The sequence below is a fragment of the Camellia sinensis genome, chromosome 9 (genome assembly GCF_055761805.1).
Source record: "Camellia sinensis isolate YWXY chromosome 9, ASM5576180v1, whole genome shotgun sequence".
NCBI lineage: Eukaryota > Viridiplantae > Streptophyta > Magnoliopsida > Ericales > Theaceae > Camellia > Camellia sinensis.
Genome location: NC_138969.1, coordinates 123,688,919 through 123,709,289, shown reverse-complemented (window position 1 = coordinate 123,709,289; position 20,371 = coordinate 123,688,919). Strand labels below are relative to the sequence as shown.

Genomic DNA, 20,371 nt, shown 5'->3' with positions numbered 1-20,371 from the left:
AAACATTACAAAGGATTCAAGTTTTAAAAAACATCAAACTCACCATAGTAGCCATTGCGATAGGAAATGAGCGAGACCCATTGGTATGATTGTACGGCAATTGACTCCTATTACTCTTGACAGCTTTTGACCGTTTCTAAAAACAAGACAAACAGATAAATAATTTTTTGGTAAATACTAAGGCATATCACATTTTCACATAGATGTATGTACTCTATCTAGTCTATTATTTTACTTGGTGAGATGCATCTTGCCATGCCACATCGATCAAATGCTTCCAATTATCTAAACTCACCCTTACGGGCGGATGAGCATAGATCTCATCACGTGGAAGTCCCTCTAATAATTCGAACTCTTGCTTCAAGGTGTACCTCCAATCTTTATACAACCCATAGGCCTTCTTATTCACAATCTCTTATGCTTGTAAGTCATTGTGGAAATCGTCTCCAATTTGAAACTTGTCCTACAAGCATAACAAATTGAAATTGTAATCATTAAATAATAGTCTTTCTTATTAGCATACATAATACAATTACATCTTGTGGACAAGTAATATTAGTTACAAGAACTCCTTGGATGACGGCAGCTTTTGTAGTCTCATCAAGATCCAGCCATGACTTCACATCTTTCAAAGGGCACAAGGTTATAATTTGAATTCCTAACTCCTTAGTTGCTGGAGTGGCATACTTGCCAGTCATTGTATTCAACCCACGATCGATGTGAACATAACATTTTTCCCCTTTCTTGGCTCAAATTATTTTTTGTATGCCTTTGCCACGTGTCGGTCCGCGTACACGTAGGGGCTTCGAAGTCGCTGTTAACAAAATAACAACACGAAAATTGGCTACAAATTGAGTACAAAAAAACAATGGCAATGGCAAGTGATAATTAACACATTTGATACACTTTAATCTTACCTACGCCACTCGGCTGGGTTTCAGATGGGGCTTGTGTCTCATCAGAAGCAACCATTGGTTGGCTAGTGGCATTATGAGATGGTTCCACATTTGATGGGACAGGGAGAACACGAGATAGAGCAACGGGTGATCCTAAAGGAATAGCAGCTGGCGAGTCTGTTTCTGGCTGCGTGAGTGTCTTTTTCTGAAGCCGACCAGTCTTTAATCCAAGAACCATTTTCCAATCTGCCTGATGCAACAGTGTTTTATGTTCTGGATTAAATTTGTGTCACATGAATGAACTGATAAAAATACATCACATGAATAACCTGATAAATATACATCACATGAATAAAGTAAAAAATAAAATGATAAACTGATGAATAAAAGAGAATAAGGTGGCAGCAAAAGAAACAAATTGTAGTTTTCAAAAGAAACTCATGAATAAACAATGGATTGGGAGCACACTCTTGGTTATAGTAGTTTTCAAAAGAAACAAATTGTTGGACTTATTGGGATTTAGTTGCAGCAAGCCCCAGTCTGATGCATATTTCAATCTCATATTGTCATACTTGAAGAAAAATTTATAGCATATCCACCTTGCACCTCCCTATCACAGGGCAATGGACATACGACACAATTCCATAAATACCATCCACATTGCATGCTATCTTTATAATCATCCACTAGAATAAACAACTACACACCTGTTTCATGACCTTTGCAATTAACAAATTCACCTCTGCTACTACATACAGACCAGTAAAAAACAAACTCAGAAGGATACCAAGAATAAGAAAATAACAAGTGCAACTTACCAGGGTTTGTTGGATGAGAATAGATGGATTTCACACTTCCTCTGTGCCCTAACAGTGTTGCAATACCAAGAACAAGAAAATAAAATCAGCAACTTAGCATCTTCCTGCACAAATTCAAACCATAACTAATGTTAGAAAATTACAAAATGAGGCCAAAAAGGAGCAAGAGCATTCTAATCAACTCTGAGAAAGAAATCTCATTCGGGCTATCCCAGTGAAATTTTAAAATGCCAATGATATGGAGAATATAAGACGATGTGGAGAATATCACAAGGTCATCTATGACTCAAACTCTCTAACTGGGCACATACGAGCTAGTTTAAGCAACCCGACTCATTCCTTTTGCACACTTGTTGCAAATACTTTTGCATCTTTATTTATCCTTCACAGGTCACTTCTTTCTTTTTCTTTATTTCTTTTATTTTTTTTTCATTTTTTGTTATAGACCCTAAGGTCATTTTTTTCATTCAAAAAATAAAATTCTAAAATCTGTCACTAAATTCTTTTGTCCCAATGCACTTTCAATTATCCATACAAGATCTGATGTCCTAAATTCCCCCCCCCCCCTCTATCTCCCTATCTCAATAGAATTATATTTCTATTATTCCTAGCCGTTGAATCATGAGATTCCTACACCACACATTTCTCACATGATTCATTGACTTGAGCATTTTGGGACAATAGCATAAAGATAAAAAAAAAAAAACAAGATCCTGAGCCAGTCAATTGATCGTGTTTCAAGAATCTTTTCTTGAGATTCATTGTATTGTACTTACAACTAAGAGTGTGAGACGGGGACAAGTATGCAGAGACAGTTGAATTTGGGAACATAAGATCCCTCACCTTTTTTAGACCATAAACCCTAAAAAACAGGTGCTAATGGAAAACAACCATGGCCCATCAGCTAACGGCATCAATTTTGAACCCACAGGAGATTACATTTATAGTCAATATAACCATCTAAATCTATCAAAGTAACATCATTGATAGTCATAGCCAACAGTAATCCGGGACAATGACGCTACAAGAGAAACATACAGTGTTTACAAAAAACAGAACTTTGGCATCAGAAGACAGTGATCGGTGGTCCCTCTACAATCAACCAATTAGATCCTTCACTAGCTCAACAACAGAGAGATCTAGAGCTTTCTATACATTGCATTTAGTTAGAATCGAGAATTTAAGAGCAGCTGCCTACAGCCGCGGTTATCTGGGTTAGGTCTAGTAAGTGCTTTTATAAAGTAGTTGCGGATCTCCGGTATTGTAAGCTGGATCAGATGAGAATACCTACATAAATTAGAAATAAATAATCATTTTAATAGGCAATGGAAGCACATAGCTAATCTAGTGATGAATATGAAAACACCTTTCGTTTTCATTCTAAAATGAATCATGATATGTAACATAATTCCACACTTGGTAATCATGCAAGATTGTTTTCTCAAGGTTTTTTGACATAGCAAAGTGCTCATTCATTTTAATAATATCAAGTTTGCTACATCACAGCTCTTGAGATTTTGATCAAATTAAAAAATGCAATATTTTAAAATTATAGACGATATGAATTTTGCTGTGTTCTCTCAGCAGCATAATTTATCAGAGCCACTAAAAATTGCCAGAGTTACTCAGACCAGCAGCATAGTAAACCAGCAAACTATGCAAAGCAAACAATAGAGGGGCAAGCTAACTCTAGCACCAGCATACTAGCAGAAGAATCTAAATCAAGCACCAAACAACCCAGCAGCATAGCAGCCAAGCAACTTAACACCCAACAGCAGAACCACAAGAATGGACTGCCAGGTCTTGATCTGGACTCCATTCACCACCACATCTGATACATGACCTACTGATTTCCCAGAACCTAAGCTTCCAAAACTGATTCCATGCCCTGGCCCACAGGTAATGTCCGAGGCTTGCACCTTCTGAGACCCACATACTATTGATATACAATCATCACACCATATGGAGGGTCGCACCACTGCCAAACTCAACTCCTGGCTCAACACCAGAAACAAAACTTGCTAAAGGCCACCACAAAGCTCCAAATTCAGAACAGAACAAACCTTCACATTTTTCAGACCCAGCACATTGAACAAAAACAAAAACCAAAAACATAACTGAATGTCATAGAATTTTCAGAATTTTGCAGATTTCCACATTTTTCAGATTTCCAGATTTCAGAGTGATTTCCAGATTTTCAGATTTGCAGATACAGACCAATGTGATTTCCAGATTTGGACAAAAACCAAATTATTTGACGAGCACCAGATTTTCTTATTATAACTATAGAATTTTGTCATAGAATTTTCAGAATTTTTAGATTTCCACATTTTCCAGATTTCAGATTACCAGAATTTGCAGACCTCTTGAATTTTGGAAATCTGATTTTCATGGAATGTAAAATCTGTCATAGAATTTGTCCAAATCTGCAAATCTGGAAAATGTGGAAAATGTCAAAGCTTAGAATTTGTCATAGAATTTTCAGAATTTCCAGATTTTCAGATTTCCATATTTCACATTTCCAGATTTCCAGATTTCAGATTTTCAGAATTTTCAGATTTCCAGATTTTCTTATTATAACTATAGAATTTTCATAGCAATAGAAGTTTGACAAGCACCAATTGTTCCAAAATAAAAAAAAATAACTCATTCATGGTAGTGGTTTATATCACGAGATATTGACATTTACAAAGATAGATCCCCTTTCATTATAATGAGTTTCCTTTGCATTTGTGCACCAGTTAAACATTTACATTGCTCTAATTATGACATGCACTAAAGCATGACATACATCAAGATTCTACATCAACATCTGTATCAAAATCACTTTGTAGGTCATATTCTTCGTCTGTGTCGTCACCCTCCCTCATTAATCCATCTTCATCATCACAGATGAAGGCATCATCTGTAACACCCTTGGCTTCTACACCTCTGACAGATTGCAACACTTCAATTGGAATAATTTCAGATTCAATGTCATGTCGACGCAAAACAACATCATCATCAACAGCCATAGTAGGTACCACGTCGGTGGTTTCTTCTTGTTGGAACACATCATCAGGTTGTACGACATCCATCTCTGGCACATCCCAAATTCCTCGATGTTGGAACTTTTCTACGACTCTCCAATTGGTACCTAATTTGGTATCATTAACATAGAATACTTGTTCAACATGACTTGGTAATACGAATGAGTCATCTTTGTACCATCGACTTGTTACATCAACTGTTGTAAAATGTGGTTCTACACGCATAGTTCTACTACTACCGGTGTTAAACCATTCACATTGGAACAATACAATCCGACGTCTGAACAAATAGTTCAGTTCCCACACTCTGCACAAGTGTCCATAGAAGTGTATCAATTGGCCTTGATGCTCCCCTTCCACAACTAATCCACAATTCTGAATTTTCCGACGGTTGTCACGGTCGATAGTATGATAACGGACACCATTACAAATACATCCTGAATATGTGTTCACTAAGCCACTAGGACCATTGGCTAATGACCACATATCATCAGTTACTTCGAGGGAAACTTGGCTCAGCAATTCATTTATCTACATGAAGAACATGTGTCATGTTACTAGCATGTGTGACATTTACATAATGTACGATCTATGGTAGGATATGAGAATACTAACTTACATGATCTTTGAACCATTTAGAAAATTCTTTCTGATGTCTGTTTTCGATGTCGAACGCACCGGCTCTTTGGTGTAACAAGTTCTTGTGCTCCCTAGTTATAAGAAATGCGATTCAAAAATATTTACTAAGATAAAGACTAATCAATTTACAACAAAAACACTTTAAATACGTTTGAAGGATTCATACTCTACGTGTTTATCCACTTCTGTGCTATTGTGTAGGACAAACCAATGAGCCAACTCGCATTCAGCTACGGACACATCGGACGCCCTTGTCATTAGACCAAAGGGACGTACAGTTTGAGTGAATACCGTCAACCCTGGGCCACGGTCACCCATGTCATAATTCCTTGCTGGGCGGTTAAACAATGTTTCAACTCCATCCAAATACATTGAACAAAATGTTGTACATTCTTTGAAAATGTAAGCCTCGGCAATAGAACCTTCAGGATGAGCTTTGTTGGCCACAAACCCTTTTAGACGGCCAAGCAACCTAGTTTTGCAAGCCGATGGCAATGTTATACTGCAATATTTATATCAGCAGTAAAGCGTTAACTAAAATTTGACAGTAATACGATGGCTGAGTTAATACCTCTCAATTGGGTACATCCATCGATATTGCACTAGGCCTCGAAGCATATCCTCTCGAGGCAAGTGAATTGCCAAGTAGACCATGACATCGAAAAAAGCCGGAGGGAAAATCATCTCAAGCTTACAAAGTATGAGTACGATTTGTTCATCTAATTTATGCAAATCTGAACGCCTCAATGTCTTTGAACACAATTGTTTGTAGAAATTTCCCAACTCAAAAAGTGTCGTTCCGATTTCCTTATTAAGGTAGCCACGCATCCCAATTGGAAGAAGTCGTTGTATAAGGACATGACTGTCATGACTTTTGAGGCCAGATAATTTTCCAGCTTGAGCGGTCACGCAATTGGAGATATTTGCTGCATAGCCATCAGGGTACTTCATTGATTTCAAGAAATCACAAAAGCCTTCTCTCTCTTTCACCGACAATGTGTACAATGCGGGAGGCTTCTCAAAGAACCCATTAGAACGCCTCTTCAAGTGTAACTCGTTACGTATTTTCATGTCCTCCGAATCTAAGCGTGCTTTGTCCGTGTCCTTGTTCTTTCCATCTATGCTCAAAAGTGTCCCAACAACATTGTCACATATGTTCTTCTCAATATGCATGACATCAAGGTTGTGTCGAAGCTTCAATGTTTTCCAATAGGGCAAGTCAAACATAATGCTTCTCTTGCTCCAATTCAAATTTTGATGTTCATTCCTTTGTCGTTTTCGATTTTGTGGGTGCTTTCCATACGACTTGTAAGTCCCAGAATCAATTTGCTCTAGTATTTGGTCCCCGATAAGTCCAAAGGTTTGGACCTATACTCCGTTTGACCATTGAAGAGCTTACTTGTTCGCCAGGTGTGGTTCTCAGGCAAGTGGTGACGAGCACCCATATACCCTATTTTACTTCGTAATCCCTGGGACGATGGATTATTGTTACAATTAGGGCAAGCCAAGTAACCCTTTGTACTCCACCCTGACATGTTACCGTACGCAGGGAAGTCATTTATGGTCCACATTACCGCCGCATGCATTCTAAAAATTTGCCCATTCGATGCATCATATGTTTGCACACCATGCTCCCACAAATTCTTCAATTCTTCTATTAATGGTTGCAGGTAAACATCAATGTCTCTTCCAGGTGCCGAACGTCCGAGAATAAGCAATGACATCATGCAATATGGCTCTTTCATGCACTTCCACGGTGAGAGATTGTAAGGCATTAAGATTACGGGCCACATGCTATATGATGTGCTCATATTCCCAAATGGATTGAAACCATCTGTTGCCAGGCCTAGCCTTACATTTCGAAAGTCATCAAAAAACGTCGGATGTTGCTTATCAAAGTCCTTCCATGCTTCACCATCGGCCGGGTGCCTTAATATGTCATCATCCACACGCTTCTCATTGTGCCATCTCATATCTGAGGCTGTTTTTTTGGACATATACAGTCTTTTCAACCTCGGTGTCAATGGAAAGTACCGTAATACCTTGTGTGGAATCTTTTTACCACCATCATCGTTCAACTTGTATCTACATGCGTCACATGTAGGGCATTTCTCCAAATTACCACTCTCCTTCCAAAATAGTGCACAATCATTTTTGCACGAATGAATTGTTTCATATCCCAAACCCAAGTCACGTAAGAACTTCTTAGCATCATAGAGTGTCCATGGAATTGTTTGATCACATTCTGGTAGAATGTCCTTGAATACCTGCATAACCATATCGAATGATCGGTTGCTCCATTTGTTGTACACCTTCAAATGAAGCATCTTAATGACGAATGATAGCACAGAAAACTTTTCACATGTTGGGTAAACTTAGCGTTGTGCATCTTCGAATAACCTAGTGAACTTATGCAAATCCTCCCTCTCCAAACCATTAGGTTCCTCGTCGGTATGATCATCCATAAGACCACTCACGTAAATTTCTTCCAACATAATAGGCAACTCATCCATGGGCGGATCATCGATATCTGTCATACATTCGCCACTACCTCCACATTGGTCATTTGATGCACTAGGACGAGACACGGGAACATGTTCCCCATGATGCACCCAAGTTAAATACGAAGATGCCATTCCTCTTCGGATCAAGTGCATCCACACAACTTGTCTGCTATATTTTGTGCCATTAATGCAATCGACACACGGACACCTAATGTCATCCTCTACGCCTAAATTTGCCATAGCAAAATCAAGGAATGACTTCACCCCTTGTTGATACTCTTTACTTGTCAGCCTATTATTTATCGTCATCCAACTCTTGTCCATTTTGTCACCTACAACTCACACAAAGATTAACCAAGGAACAAATGAGAACACGCATTTCAAGTTGAGATAGATTATGTTGTTTTTCATTCACTATTTGGCTTGTCACATAAATCTCTTGTAGGATGGGACTTTGTGACACGATTTGTTCTAAAACAATGCGTAATTATGGATGTTAAGCCATTAATCCATCTTCACCATTTTCATGCTCTTCACAGTGTGTGTGCATGACATGTTATTTATTAAAAAAAGCAGTGGCTCGTGGATACTCGTAAGGTTGAGGCAGTAAAAGCAAAATTTACAACATCGATGCAAACACATGAGCTATGCATTGTTGCAATGGCTGAAATCAATCGTTGCACATCCAATGACCATTTCTAAAAATTTTAAAAATGAAATAAACAAAACACATGGTGGGGTTTTAGAGAGATCAAAACTTGCAGCTTCACAAGAGAGGACACAACCTTCCATGGACGCTGAAGCAAAGAAAAAGCGAAGATAACATAAAGCACTATGTGTGCCCTAAGCCTAGTTGTGTGCACCACAATCATTCAAGGGCTCTTGGTGATCTCAATGGAATCAAGAAACACTTTTGCCAGAAAACATGGGGAAAAGAAATGGAAGTGTGAGAAGTGTTCAAAGATCTATGACATCACATGTTAGTCGGCAATTTCTTGCATAGAAACCATTCAGAACCTGATTTAAATCACCCCATTCAGATTACCAAAAATAAATTTCCAGAAAACTGAATTAAATATTCTGATCAGCAAGAACATAATGATTTTTTATGGAAAAAATTTCATAGCATTGCGAAAGAGATGCGGCAACTGGAAATACAAGAGATGATTATTAAAATATGAATGCATCTCAGAAAGACTTTAGAGAACGTCAACGAATATATATTTCTCATAAGCAAAAAGATCAATAATTGCACCCAGTCTCAAAGGCACCAGAGAGAAAACTAAGAAATGCAACCCATGATTTAAAACCCAAAAACAAAAAACTAAGGTCAAGGACAAAGGATGAATGTAGCTGATCACAAGTACATAGAAAAAAAAATCCATTTAATCTCAAGAAATTATTTTGGTTAGTCAATTCCCTGAATGTTCACTTACAATATTATTATATTGTACAAGCATATTTCAACTTAAAATGCACAATGACACCAAATGTTTAAAAAAAAAAAAAAAAGCATACACAGCTAGGCCAACAGATCGAAAGTCATGATCCATGGGTACCAAGCTACTACTATATGCTCATTCAAGAACACAACATCAGCCGAAGAATCTACAAGGACAATCTAATCCCCGCCCTTGTTTTACCAAAACTATGATCACTGCATCTTTTTTCCAAGACACAAAATATCATACCTCAAGTGTGAATACTTATTCATTTGTTGATTTTAAAATCATTCATATCTCAAGATTCTCAACCTCCACATATTACATCAATTTCATACATTGGAAATGCAACTATGAAAAAGAACAGTAGGTATATATTAAGTACCTCAACATTCTTACCAAGGCATCCAAAAGCAACGAGCAGCTAATATATTTACTCAAAACCATAAAAATTCCTCTTTTATATGTACTACTACTACACCCTAGTTTATGTAGCAAATGGCTTGATTCACCCCAAGCATTGCCCTAATTTTTAATTTGAATCACATTTCAATAACAATGCCCTAATTGAGGGCATTTCGTACTTCATATTCTGTGTGTTTTGACATGTGCATATGTGTGGATATATATATATATATATATGTATGTATGTGTGTGTGTGTAAACAGAGACAGATAGAAACAGAGAAAAATCGAGAGGGAGATACAGAGAAAGGGAGAGACAGATGCGAAATTCAAACATACCTGGGAGGGAGTTCGGGGGATGATCCAGTTCGGGGGAGTTCGGGCGATGGAGACTATTCCTGTAGAAAAGAGGGCAGAGACGTGAGTGTACATGTGATTTGTGTATATAATCGAGTATATATGGAATCAAGGTTGTGAATATGTGATTCGTGTGTGTGTGTGTGTATATATATATATATATGCATGTATGTGTGTGTGTGTGTGTGTAAACAGAGAGAGAGAGAGAGAGAGAGAGAGAAAGAGGGAAACCGAGAGGCCTTGTGAGATGTTTAAGAAATGGAGAGGGAGATACAGAGAGAGAGAGGGAGATACCTGGAAGGGAGTTCGGGGGATGATACAGCAACTCTTGCGATGGAGCCAGAGCGGTGATAGAGGCGGGAGTGCGAAAGGGAGGGAACTGGGATACTTTTGCAATGAAGATAGAAGAAAAAAATATTTATTACCGACCAAAAATTATTTTCGTCGCTAATATATATTATGAAAAATTAATATTCCCTCCACAATTTCATGGCACGTTTGGCTACTAAAAACATAGTCGGTGAAACTGCATTATTTGGCGACCAAAATCCAATTAGTCGCCGAAACTAATTATCTTAAACAAATATTTGTCCTAATATTTTTTTTACTGAAAAATATAATAATATATTTTAAAATATTATATTCTTATATTTTATATTTTCTTATATTCTTATATTTTAAAATATTATATTCTTATATTTTATATTCTTATGTTTGCTTATATTCTTATATTTTAAAAAATTTCTTATATTCTCTTATATTCTTACTAGTGTATGCCCGTGCCTGAAGGCACAGTGTAAATTAAAATAAGTGAATAAATAAATAAATAAATAAACAAGGAGGAAAAAAAGGAAAGGGGGAAATAAAATAAAATAAAAAGAAAATGAAGAATGTGGAATGATGGGATCATTCGTGGATTATTTATGAGATAATGGAAAAGGTGGGTGAGAACGAGAAAAAGAAAAAGTAAGAGAAAAAAATGGGAAAGTGAAAAATGTACACATAGCATACATCACAGTCGTTTTGTAATTGGAACAGATCTGAGCTGTTCAAATGTCTTAGTATACTAAATAATATATTGAAGATTCAAAAACCCTCCTGTTTAGGAATAATCTAAATAATTCCACTTATTTGATGAGTATACTTATTTATGTCTCATCCCTTTTCTATTTTTCTATACATTTTTTTATAAAAAAAAAATTAAAAAATACACTAAATAAGCAAATCTGAAACAGCTCTTTAATATTTATTTTTCTCATATGAGTTGTTATTCCAAAAATGTTTTCATTCATTTGTTAGTAATTTTTTTATCTCATTTGAAACGGTCAACTGTGATCAAGATCTTGCCTGCTTTTCTCTTCCCAACTCTGTAATTCACTTCTCTCCAATACATAGATCGACTGATATATACATATATATATATATATATATACACATTTCCAGAGACACATGATTTTCATTTTTCTTCTTCTTTCTCTTCTCTAGGATCCCCAAATTCCTCATACATATACACACACATTTGCAGAGATATATTAATAGCGAAACTCACAGCTGTTATGTTGCTGATAAAATCCACCCTTGTTCTGAGAGGATTTATGAAATGCTGCATGAACTCTTTCTAGCGATGAAGGGAGACACTAATTTTACAGATTTTGAATATTTTATGTAATCAGGACACTGCATTGTGCCTAAGTTCTGTGGTGGTGCAACGGACGGAGTGACTTCAAATATAAGAATATTTGAGATTAAAGAAAATTGACTTATTATCTTCTTTAATTCAAACTGTCATCATTAAAATTAAGGTCAATTATCATCATCATTGCCTCTAGTTTATAAAAGTGGATCAGGCATGCAGTCTTGCTATAAGCCTCACCTCAAGTCTCACTCAAGTGATCTAAATTGTTCATTTTGTAAATCCCTACTTATAAATCATAAATCAAACATAAAAAGAATCAAAACAATCGTAGCCACATTATTTCATCATTTAGTCAAAAATAAACATATAAACTTCATTGTAGTTTTAAAATATGCATTGCATTGCACCAAAGGGAGAAAGAAATCGCATTATAAAATGGGTCAAAAGTATTACATATAGATATACAATAACAATCTTACATCCCACAAACAAAGCATTAACAGCTAGCCTCATAATACAATGATAACAACAAACAAAGATGTGCAGGAAATCTATCCAAGAGTACTTTGGCAAGGAAACCTATATATTCGATGACTCTGCAGCATATCAACACTACCATAAGATGCTAAACTAAAGAAAGATCTTGTCTTTCAAATACACAATATTTCCTTGGTATTTTCCTGTCTCCGTACTTCACAAAACTTCTCCTATGAATTCTTCACAGGATCAAAAATAGGTGTATCCACCAAATAATAAATGGTATGAGAATCTCAATGCTACTCAATTTAACAATGCAAATTTTTATTGTCAAGGAAATTGTGGATCATGGTGTCAGGTCAAAATTTGCTTCCAGTAGTGAATGAACATGGGCAAGATAAGACACCTTGTAATCTGGCTTAAATTCCACATCTGTGTATTCGGGAGAATCATACCTCCCTGTTTTGTCAAGCAAGCATGTAAATGCTCCCGCGCGTTTCCCACAAGCAACCTGCAAAGACCAAGTAAAGGAGCTTTAATTTACACAAAAGCATGTTTTGATTCAAACAAATTTGATAAAAGAATGTGAAATTAAATATATATATATATATATATATATACAAAAACAGCATCTCAAAATGAATTAGAAATGTTCTTAACAAATATGGTGCAAATGATGGAGAGAGAAATAGAGCAGAACTCACATCATCTTTAAGGTTATCCCCAACCATCATTACTTCATTAGGTTGAACTTCCCAAACGGAACAGATATGTAACAGTGGTGCTGGAAGGGGATTGATATATATTTAAGGGGGTCATCTCAGCCATCTATTTAAATAGACAAATGAATCATAGTCATTGAAATGTCTTATTATATAGATATTGTAAAATATACTTAATTTTTTTTTGGGACTCCTGCATGACTAACTAGGCACTAATCAATTTGATTTAGAATTTTAGAACATGCAATATGTATATTTTGTCATAGATAAAGACAGGTGAAGAAATCATGTGTCAAGTGGATTTAATTAATTTATTATGCAGTTGTAACTAGTTTATTATATTAAAGTAAACCTTAAATTAATTTAGAAGATGATAGCCTAATTAATAAAGCCAACTGGCTTTTACCACTTAATTCAATAAATCTGATTGTTTTATTCATATACCTGCTACTAATGGGAATTCATTTTTATTTAATTAATAAGCATGTTTCATTTTCATTTTTAAAAAAGAAGTTTCTTTCAATTTTATTTTTCTCATTTAAAAAAAAAAGAAAGTCAAATTTCAAGTGGATAAAATGTCATTGTTAACAATGTTTATGAACAATGTTGTTAAGATTTGACAACATTTTCATAAAAATAAAAATAAAATAACTATTTTGTTTAATCATTTTTCGTGACCAAAATTTTGGTCGCCAAAGATCAAAAATAATTTTTTTTATTTTCATTCGGCTACCAAACAATTTAGTAGGCAAAAGTAGGTCTACAGCGACTAAAATGAATTTTGTCGCTGAAAATGAATTTAGTTGCCAAATGTATAATTTCTTGTAGTGATATTAAATCATACATAAATAAAGAAAATCACATTTCAATGATACTTTTAAAAAATAATTATAAAAAAATAAAAATAATATATGATTTTATATTTTAATATAAAAAATATTTTTTAAAACTTATACCAAAATAATATTTTTCCATATAAATATATATAGATACTAAAATTTTGTTAGCTAAAGTCATTTAATTATGCAATAATAATTTCTTACCAAAATATCTTTAGTTACCAACTTGTTCCTTACTTTTCAAATCTGTAGCGTATTCATAAAATTCTATTTTTGAAGTAATTTCAAAATTTTAAAATATCATAAATTTTGATTTAGAAGTCTATTTTTTTTTATAAAATTTATATTTTTAGAATTCTCTCATCAAAATCTATAAAACAAAATATAGAATAATTCTATTTCTACGTACCATTTACTCTCTGTACATATACTTAGTGAAGTAATTTTTTTTGGTTACAATTTTATCATTAAACAAAATGACTAATATGGACATAACACACTCACCAAACTTTAAAATTAGATTTTCTCAATACACATATCAGACCAAAAATATGTAGACAAAAAGGATAAAAAAAATTAAAATATATACATAATTGAAAATATCTAAATAGTTTAGAACTATATAACCAAAAATATATAAATAATTCAAAAATACAGATTAAAAAATATAAATTTAATTCGGAAGTATAGAGCCGAACATTTTTACTTTGTTTGGTAGTTGTATGTCGAAAATTTATATTTTATTCAAAAATATAGAACCAAAAATTATTATTTTATTTAGTTGTTCATTGTCGAATTTTTAAAATTTATTCAGATAACTAGTACTAATAGGTTTTCATTCTTTTCCTCAGCTAATATGAAATGAATAATAAAAATAGTAAAACAATAATTTAGTTTTTGTAGAATAATAGTAAAATAATAATTAAAAATTATTGATTTTTGAAAATTTAGAGAATGTCGGAGAATGTTGTGTTAGATACTTCTTTTGTTGTGTTTCAATCACCGGAGTGTTGCCGGAGAATGATGAAAAATACTGTGTGTAGGGCACAGTTTCGATTTACGTTTAGTAGTATGGGGTGAGTTTATGTTTTGTGTGATGTGTGTGTATAATGGGGTGTTTTGGAAAGATCGTTAAAAGTTGACTTTTTAACTTTTTAAAAAAAAAATTATGTGAGAGATGATGTGACTCAAAATAGGTTAAAAGTTGACTTCGGGCTTTTTTATGATGTTCCCAAATGGCCCCAATATGTTGAATTTTTGTGTTGATGTGTGTAGACATTATGACTTAAGGATATATTTAGAACATTTAGCCTTCATTTGGGATGTAGGTTGGCTTTTTCGCTATTTTAGCTTGGGGTTAAAAAGTCTTATTTTGGATGATTTTTTGGGTTTTTTGACTTTTATGAGAGAAAAAATGAAATGATTATGATTTGGATGTGATATTTTGTCTTATTAACTTTTTAGCCTATTTGTTTTTTTCTGGCTATTTTAGCCCAAACTTTTTATGCCAAATATAGCCTTTGTGTATGGAATGAGTCAAACAAAAGATAAACAAATGATGTGTATAGGGAGCGAATGGTGTGTGAAAATATAATTATCCCAAAATCTATATTAGATATCAAATTCTTTTAGAAAAATTTACAATAAAATTTTATTGTGCTTTGCTTTTTTTGGGCAATGAAGTTTTACTATCTTTTTACACATAAATTTTAAATTGAAGGGCTAAAAAATGAAAAATTGAAGAAAAGTTAAAATAAAAGATTATTTACTCCCAATTTCGAGGGCTAAAAAATGGCCTAATTATTTCATTGGTTGTTTTACTCTTAATGTAAAGTTTTATTGTCCTAGGATAGAGAAGTTACATTGTCTTTTCAAAAAATTAAAATAACTAGAGGGCTAAAAAATACAAAATAATAGAAAAATAACCACAAAAAAGTACCTAATTACAATTGTGAGAGCTATAAAATGATTGTTATTCTCCGAGTAAAATTTTATTGTCTATAATTTAAATGTGTGAACAATAAATTTTCACCATTGGCATCATGAACTACCACATTTACTATGATCGTTACCATTATTAATATAAATATTACGGTAAATTAGTCGAACATTGAATTAATAACATTAATATTAAGAGTAAAATTGTACTATGGTAGGAAGTAAAATTTTACTACTTTTGCTACTGAACATAATGCAACAACATCTTTATTTGATCCCAGCCTCAATATTCAATCTGATCATAGCCAAAAAAACAAAAATAAAAACAAAAACAAAAACAAAACAAAACAAAACCAAAAAAATTGAATTTAAATGAACTTCTAAAAAGTAAGAGATTTTTACGGATCTAAATCTCCAACCTTAATATTCAAGTAGATCGGCGTTGGAGATGACTTGGTGATCAATGATTATGTTCATCGTGACAAATTAGGATAGAAATGAGATCGTTAGTGACAAATTTGAAATCGTCGATAACATATTTCAAGTGATAGGGATGGTGAGATGTGCTGGCGACAAAACGGTGATAGATCCAAAGAAGCTAAGTGATAATAGAGCTAATTGTGATAAATGGCAGTAGAGCCAGTAAGGTCGTCGTCAGCAATCTCCATTTCGATAGATAACAAGGAGATAGGAAGAGAAGAAATCGGGAGAGAATAGTGGAGCCGGTTAGAATGGCAATGGCAATCTCCATTAACACGCAGAGAGAGAGAAAAAGAGAAATTTGAAGAAAATTCTGTTAAACACTCCTATATATTGAAGGAAAAAATTGTCCATAAAAATTATGAAAATAAAATTTATGTCCTTTATGAAAGAGAAAGGAAGTGGCTTGTGTTTAGTCCGAGATCGGAATGGACAGTGCTGTTGGGTTCGTGGGGGCCCATCACGGGACCCGTTTTGATAATCCGAACTGTTCAATGTGTAGAACTCGTCGAATACTATATGTTTATGAAAAATCACATTTATGGGATAAAAATAGTTTTTTGTCAACCGTTTATTTTTTCACCGTCTAATTTTTTTTAACAAAACTGATTTGATCACATAGCTATCGATATCCGCTCAACGTGATTTTTTACAGACATATAGTACTCGACGAGTTCTACATATTAAACTGTTTGTATTATCATAATGAGACCCGTAGTGGGCACCCACGGACCCAACAATACCGTCCAATCCGATCTCGAACTGGACACAAGTCACTCTCAAAGAGAAATATGATTTGGAAGAGTTCAGAAAGTAGAAAACTTTCAACTATCCTCATAATAAAAAAGAAAAAAGATTTGTATAAGAAATTTTTGGCCAAAAATTATAAACATATATAAATATAAAAGGTTTGTTAGGTTTTATTTCTTGGCAAACCCGTTTGACAAAACTCCTTTGAGTTGTAATTTTATTCGCATTTTTATTTCAGTGAGGCTATGAGTTGTTAGATGCGAATCCAACCCGAATCAAGCATTTCAGAGAAGTTTGTGATGATAAAGCTTTCAAAAATGCATTCAAAGTTGCCTGTCCGAGCATGATATATTTTTCCAGTTTTTCCATTTTTTGGCCTTTCCGCTCGAGCGGGGCATCGGGCGCTCGAGCGTGGATTGGAAGCTCTCAGCATCTCTGCAGTCGCCTGTAAAAATACTGGAAGGTGTGATTTTACGCTCGAGCAGATTCTCCTACGCTCGAGCGCATCTCAGTTTGTTCGCACGCAGTTTTTGGTCAGTCCGCTCGAGCGGGCTGTGTTGAGCTCGAGCGGAGATCGCGGGACAGATTCTATAAATTCGCGTGTTGGGTCAGATTTTAGTATAACTTCTCCAGATCTTCTTTTTGGTTTCTAGGGTTTATATCTGGGGATACTTTGGGAGTTTTCTTTGATGTTTTTATTGAGTATTCAACTCATGATCTAAAGAGAGTACATCAAAGGTTTGTTTGTTATACACAAAAGAGAGAGTTATTCTTCAGTTGTGGATTCTGAAGAGTTCGAGCCTGAAGCTTTGGTGGAATCCGGAGTGGCTCATCAGAAAGACAATTCCGTGGTGAAGATGGGGTTGGAAGAGGCACATAGAGGTTGGTTCAATTAGGCGTTGTGGATTCGCTAGGTAATTGAGAGTATACCTGTGTAATTCCTTTAATTCTTCTTAGTGGATTGTTCTTGTGGCTGTTGCCCGTGGTTTTTTGATCACAGTTGGAGGTGTCCAATTGTGGTTTTTTCCACGTTAAATCGTTGTGTCTCTTTGTCTTGATTGTTTGATTGTTTGATTGGGATTGTTATATTCTGCTTAAAATTGATACATAATCACAAATCAACATCTAGGGGATTTCTAGATTTTTCAAGGTTTTTGATTAATATAATTGGGACGCTGACAAGAAAAATATGACAATGGATACAAATTTCAACCTTTTTTCATTTTCTTGTCAAGGAAAAAGATCATATGAGATTAATAAAAAAATATGGAGTTCAGGCGAGTACGAGAAAGAAAAAATTCATAACAATACCATTACGCCGTTATTGATAGAGCATATCATTATTCATTCATAAGATACTATGTAGGGGGCTATCAACGAGTTGGCTTGGGTCTACCTAGCCACAATTAATGTATCTAAATCCTATATGTTAAAAATTGAGCGTCCATGTGGCATGACCTATGACCTTTTTGAATTTTATCTAGTTTTGAATTTGAATTCAAAACCTATTTGGATAACAAACTCTTGATATCTATATGTATCATATCAACTAGTATGGATAGATTGATATATATGGTTATATATCTGATTATATATTTATATAAGATATTAATATCAGATACGTTATGTGGTTTTTTTTTACCCATAACATTTTATATACTCTCTCTCTAACTCTCTCTCATTAAGAGAATGATCCAGCCTTTGCACTGTGACTTGTGTGGGTGATACTCATATTGTGGTATCACTCCATTGCTGGGAGTTTGTTGTTCGCATTTATTGAAGCACGTGATTTACCTACAAGATTCTTCACTTCTATCACCTAAGGTATGATTTGAAATTTTTACCCGCTGTGTCACGACCCAAACTCGGTACCCAAAGGCTCGGCGTCAAAATAAAATAATTCAAATAATTTTTTAGTCGCAGCACAAGCGAATAAATAAAATAAAATAATTAGGTATCAAATGCTTATTTAAAAGGGAATAAAACATAGTCATTTGAACTTTATTATATTACAAGAGTTCAAAACAAAATAGATAGAAATAAAAAAAGATTTTAAAAAAAACAACACAGCGATTTATTTTCCATCTTGATTCCGCTAAACCTCGTCACCTGAAAGGGGTAACAGCTTTAAGCACATAGCAGAGTGACAAATATTATACTGTGAGTGCAGGGGTACAAAATAGCCATGGTTAATTATTTAAACTAAAACATTAACATAATTTGAGTTGAATACACAAATTAATTAAGTAAAAAAAACTGAAATAAATCACTATAACCACGGTACATAACAGAACAGAACAGGGGTCACTAAGTGACAATCACTATAGGAGTCAATGGATCCATGACAACAGGGGATTACAAAGTGGTCAAACAAGGGCCTATGGTTATTTAAGTCCCCCAAGGCATGGGACTCCCGTGATGGTACTTACAGAAAATAATTGTTTACAAGATCATGGTCAAATATTCTTTAAAATTTAAACAAAGATATCCATCAGTTTTAATTTAAGCAATTAGAATTCAGAAAAAAATTCACATAATTGAAACATTAACCTAACCATAAAACATAAATTATATAAAATAAATTATAATAACTTAAAATATTCGTAAAATATATTATGGTAATTTAAGATATGTAGAAAACACATTATAATAACTCAAGGTATAATAAAATTCACTTTTGATATAAATTTATCCCTATTTCCCGTGCTCCAAAGCCTCAGTGCTATGCTCTCCTTACACTCCTTTACTTCATCTTTTGCTCCCTGATTCTACTTCACTTCTGATTCTACTTTGTTTGTATTTGCTCATCACTTATCCTCACTATATATACATGCAAAGGTGTAAGGCCCATGCAAATTATCACCCACGTGGACAATTTCTCCCATTGCCACCCGTTCCTTCATATCTCTAAGTTTAACACCTAATTGACACTTGTTTCACCCCTTAGTTTTTCTTCCTTTTTTTTTTTCATCTCCATGCTTTCACCAAGGGCAATGACAGCCACGTTGCTTTTTATTTTCCTGCAACTGCCATGTTATCAGTTTGTTGGTATTTGAGGAGTGAAGTCACCTGTCTTATTTCATGAGTCATCAAAATTAATTTGGCTTTATAAAATTCTTAAAAGTTATCACTCTTTTGGTGATTCATAATGATTCTTGAAATTACGTATAATTATAAGTTAGGTTCACGTCTAAAAATCTCACTATCAAACTATAAAATATCACTTATCACTTACTAAAATATTTAACGTGCGGCGTCTCACAATTTGTTTTCTTAACAATTTAATCGATTAATTCCTAATTTCTTAAATTGTGCATTTATTTATTTTTTATTATTATTATTATTATTATTATTTATTTTTGAGTTCTATTTATTGAAATTTTAAATTTAAAAAAGAAAATTCAGGTGTCACACGCTGCGTTATACTTGTTCTTACATTG

General features: G+C 34.1%; 1 long non-coding RNA gene across 5 annotated transcripts; it reads right to left on the bottom strand.

The window, feature by feature from the left end:
- Positions 1-1,703: 1,703 nt before the first annotated feature.
- LOC114260891 (uncharacterized) lies at positions 1,704-12,987 on the bottom strand. Of its 5 annotated transcripts, none has more exons than XR_014341188.1 (5): positions 12,907-12,941; positions 12,609-12,713; positions 10,384-10,476; positions 10,072-10,130; positions 1,704-1,818 (listed from the first exon to the last, which is right to left on the bottom strand). It is a non-coding gene; the product is annotated as an uncharacterized LOC114260891 (long non-coding RNA). The 5 variants fall into 5 exon arrangements; XR_014341186.1 differs by lacking the exon at positions 1,704-1,818 and adding an exon at positions 2,752-2,863; XR_014341187.1 differs by lacking the exon at positions 1,704-1,818 and adding an exon at positions 2,758-3,001.
- Positions 12,988-20,371: the final 7,384 nt, after the last annotated feature.